The sequence below is a fragment of the Lactuca saligna genome, chromosome 2, assembly GCF_052625555.1.
Source record: "Lactuca saligna cultivar CGN05327 chromosome 2, ASM5262555v1, whole genome shotgun sequence".
Classification (NCBI taxonomy): domain Eukaryota; kingdom Viridiplantae; phylum Streptophyta; class Magnoliopsida; order Asterales; family Asteraceae; genus Lactuca; species Lactuca saligna.
In genome coordinates this window covers 110,979,703-110,985,206 of record NC_136418.1, presented here as the reverse complement: position 1 = coordinate 110,985,206, position 5,504 = coordinate 110,979,703, and positions in this window count along the sequence as shown.

The following is a 5,504-nucleotide window of genomic DNA, read 5'->3' as shown; positions in this document are numbered from 1 at the left end:
TTCTTTCATTCCTTACAACACTTTCGAGTTTTAATACCGGTCTTGTTATGAATTTTTCGATCCTTTCTTTCTTCCTTAAATGAGCCTACAGTCTCCGGTCAGTTGTATCGGTTTAGGATTAGTCGTTGGTCCTTACGACAGCTTAACGGTCTTCTCCTCTGTCGGTCTTCGGTATCTTTACACCGAAATTTCCTTTCCAGCCAGTCTCTTCGGTCTTTGTTTCTCCTACTGTGAATCACATAAACTGTCCCCTTTTCTTTTACCCGATACCCAACCTGAGAGCTCTGAGACCAAATGTTGGTTCATCCCCCCCCCCCCCCTCCTTCAACCTATGAATGAATGAGATAAAAGAAAACATATGTTTTCTGTTATTGTTGTACACGAGAAGAAGAAAAGAAAAAAGATAGTGCAGTAAAGTATTTTGGACTTAAAGACTGCACACATACATCTTATTCAGCTAAACTAACTATTCCTAGAGAATAGGTTTCTTTAAAGACCCGGTACACCCACGTGCATATGCACTTCCTATGACCTAGTCAAACACCATTTGTTCAAAATAGGTAAATCAAACAAATACTAAATATTAACCAATATCCATCAAGATTATCCAACATATATATATACACACACACACACACACACACACACACTAGTAGTCGACCCGTTGATGCACCTGCATTTTCTTTCATTCCTTACAACACTTTCGAGTTTTAATACCGGTCTTGCTATGAATTTTTCGGTCCTTTCTTTCTTCCTTAAATGAGCCTACAGTCTCCGGTCAGTTGTATCGGTTTAGGATTAGTCGTTGGTCCTTACGACAGCTTAACGGTCTTCTCCTCTGTCGGTCTTCGGTATCTTTACACCGAAATTTCCTTTCCAGCCAGTCTCTTCGGTCTTTGTTTCTCCTACTGTGAATCACATAAACTGTCCCCTTTTCTTTTACCCGATACCCAACCTGAGAGCTCTGAGACCAAATGTTGGTTCATCCCCCCCCCCCCCCTCCTTCAACCTATGAATGAATGAGATAAAAGAAAACATATGTTTTCTGTTATTGTTGTACACGAGAAGAAGAAAAGAAAAAAGATAGTGCAGTAAAGTATTTTGGACTTAAAGACTGCACACATACATCTTATTCAGCTAAACTAACTATTCCTAGAGAATAGGTTTCTTTAAAGACCCGGTACACCCACGTGCATATGCACTTCCTATGACCTAGTCAAACACCATTTGTTCAAAATAGGTAAATCAAACAAATACTATATATTAACCAATATCCATCAAGATTATCCAACATATACACACACACACACACACACACTAGTAGTCGACCCATACAACGTGACGGCGACAATAAGTTTCATTTCGCTTCTTGGTTTCAGGTGACAAATAGTTTGCTTTCTGTGGGTGGTGAATAGTTTGCTTGTGGTAAATTGTTAGCATATAGTAATTAGTTTCATTTAGAAATATTTCATATTTTAAAGAACTTAAATCCAATGGAAAATATTATTAGAATATATATATATATATATATATATATATATATATATATATATATATATATATATATATATATATATATATATATATATATATATATAGATAATTTTGTCGCTTTTGGTTAAAAATATTAGTATGTTGTTATTTTTTGTTCAAAATTAATATATGTTGCTATTTTGCGTTTGAAAAATACATGTATTTTTTTTTCAGTAAAAATAATAATATATTGATGGTTTTTATTAAAAATATAAGTAGTTTAATGCATTTTGTTAAATTTTTTATATTGTTGTTTTGGATTAAAAAGAAAATATGTGTTGTTGGTTTTTGGCTAAAAATAAAATGTTGTTACTTTTGTTAAAAGTAATAATATGTTAATCTTTTGAGTTTAAAATAAAAATACTTTTATATTTTTATTTTGAAATAAAAGTACGTGCAAACAATACTATAAAAACAACTTCATTCCGATAAAAAAAATATTTTGTGATGAAGATAAAATCATTTTAATATATAACATGTAGTTTTTAAATATTATGCAATGCAAACCTATCTCTCTCTCTCTCTCTCTCTCTCTCTCTCTCTCTCTCTCTCTATATATATATATATATATATATATATATATATATATATATATATATATATATTGCTAACATGGTTGATATGAGATCAAGTTAGGGTAAATAGCATAAAAAACACTCTGTTTACACCAAAATTCTAATTTGACACCGTGTTTTTTTTTGTCTCAAATTTGACATTGTGTTTTCTAATTTGTTACAATTCTGACCAGTCAACTAGGTTACATGCTGGCGTGGCATGATGACGTATTAGTTTTGATGACGTGGCATGCTGACATGATATGCTGATGTGTCAAAATTGAATTTTTTTTCCCATAAAAAACACTAAGTTTTCATTTTTTTCGTTTTTGACACTAAGTTTAATAATTTCTTTCAATTTTGACACTGTGTTTTTTTGTTCCAAATCGAACATCATTTTTTCCAATTTTGTTCAGTTTTGGCCATTTTCCATTTGAAACCGTATAAATATATTTTTTATTACATTTTAAACCGTATAAATATATTTTTTAAAGCACATTTTTATTTAAATACAAGGTGTTTTTTTGTTTTGTTTTGTTTTGTTTTGTTTTTTTGTTTTTTTGTTTTTTTTTTGTTTTTTTTTGTTTTTTTTTTGTTTTTTTTTTACATTCTAAGCATAATGTATATATGCATTAGTTGTATCATGAGAATCAAAGTAACCATAAGTTTCTAATAAGATGTAAAATTTTCAGGGGTTGTAAACTTTACATCCGGGTTTTGATCGACTACATGCCTCCAAACCTCCAAACTCATTTTAAAGTTGCATATTTAATATAAAATACCGTTTTTATATCACTAATACATATTCATACATAAAATTATGGTTTGAATGTAAAAAAAACATTGTATTTATACAAAACCTTGGTTTTTTATTGAAAAAAAACGTATTTATGCGATTTAAAATGTAATAAAAAAAATTTATTTATACGGTTTCAAATGAAATATGGTCAAAATTGATCAAATTTGATAAATGATGTTCAATTTGGAATAAAAAAATATAGTGTCAAAAGTGAAAGAAAAATTAAATTTAGTGTTAAAATCGAAAAAACATGAAACTTAGTGTTTTTTGTGGAAAAAATTCAATTTTGACACGTCATCATATCATTTCAGCATGCCACATCATCAAAACTGACACATCATCATGCCACGTCAACATGTAACCTGATTAACCTGTCAAGTGGTTAGAATTGTAACAAATTGAAAAACACAGTGTCAAATTTGAGACAAAAAAAAAAACACAGTTTCAAATTAGAATTTTGGTGTAAACTGAGTGTTTTTTATGCTATTTACCCGTCAAGTTATTCCAAAAACCTCTAATTTAAATATATTGTTTACTGTCAGTCTATAACCATTAATTCATATATATTCTTTAATTTTGAAAAGATTTTAAATATTGACAAAAAAATCAAATAATTAAAAAAAGTAAAAGCTTTTCTTATCTCTTGTTTGTTGTATTGTCACTATCCAAAATGCAAATTTATTTGTATTTTTGTTATGAAAATTCATAATTAAAGAAAGTAACTCAATAGTCGTTTAGACATAGGCAATAGATATATTTATATTATTAAGGAAAAAAATAAATAATTTTAAAACATAATAAATGATATTTCTCGATTATTGAATTTTTAAATGTTTGTAATCTCCTTAATAAATGAATTTTTTTGCCACATGTCAATCTCTCATAAGTTTTGACATTTGTCATTTTGTGGTATTTTTTAAATAAATATTATACACTTGTCAATTTTTAGTTTGTTTCAATTTTTAAAATTAAAATCATATATATATATATATATATATATATATATATATATATATATATATATATATATATATATATATATATATATATATATATATATATATATATATGATTAAATTAAATATAGTATATATGATATTAAATTGCAATAAATATGTTTCTTCTTTTCTTATCTTAAAACTGTACATTAAAAAATATTTTATATTTACACTTTAATGTTTAATCTTTTTTAAATCAACTTGTGTAATACACAGGTCTCACACCTAGTGACTTTATATATTGTATAAGAACCATGCTTTTGCATTGATTTGATATTTATATATCTTTACTTCATGAAAATATCATATTACAATATATTTATTTTGTACTTGTACTGCTAAAAAATAACATCCTCATAACAAACTAAATCACTTATGCTTTTAAACCTTACAATAAAATCTCCCTTTTTTTTTTTTTTTTTTACTTTCGTAGACTTTTGATTATTTTACACTTGTATCAAAAACAAAGTAATACACTTTACCAAACTATACATGTTGTAATCAATGAAGACCAATTGTAGAAATCTTACAAAGATGGCATGATCATGTTAACGAAAAGTTGCTTGGCTTTAAAAATTACAAATTTTCTCAAATATTAAATATATAAACTGTTTGTATGGTTACATGACACCATAACAATATAATAATAATAATAATAATAATAATAATAATAATAAGATCATCTCCATATCAATGTAAAGTCACAAAACACTATTATATTGAAACATATAAAAGGAACATTATTATATTTAAGGATACTACCTTGCAACCTATGGACACTTGCACTACCAAGATAAAGAAGCAAGAACCCAAAACATCACATTTGTATACAAGAACTCTGATGCATATCTGTAAAGGTAGAATTTTCTCAACCTAAGCACTTTTACAACACTCCTAATCGACATCAAACTTACGCATCGGAGAACAATATCGCTTCCCTTGGTATCTCTTTCTAACCTGACATTTGTCTACCTTTTGAGGTGTACCTTCCAGTTTGTGCATTAAAAGAAGATACCAACAAATCACTATCAAGCATCTAGAAGGCTACGTAGCAACAATATTATTGTATGAGAATCATTGGTGGCTTTGTCTGAATTGTGTTCTAATTGTCACATGCGGATGGATTTTTTCAAGAGGAAGCAAACATAATACACATGAAAAATGGAGAAGATGTCTAGATATGTGAATAGATTTAGCGGCAACAACCTATAGCGGCGATGAAACAGTTTTAGTAGCGGCACATTGGAGGGAAGTATTTGTTGGATTAGTGTCTAAGTCCATAACTATTTTGGTATGTACTTGACCCGATGGTGCATGGTCCTTTTGGGTTACCTTCACCAAAGCAACTTGATTGGAGAAATGAATAAAGAGAGAAAGGATAATATGATTTATTAATATGTTATAAGAATAATATATTAAAGGAGAAATCATATTTGTTTAATTAATATTGGTCAATAATTAATTAAGAATTAGTTTTGTGATCAAATGTAATTAATTAAACTAGAGGGGCTGAATTGTAATTATGTGATAGTTACAAAATAAGGTAAGGATTATCTTATATATATGGTGAACGAATTTGAGGTGTAAATCCCTTAGAATTCGAGTATGATAAGGATTCAA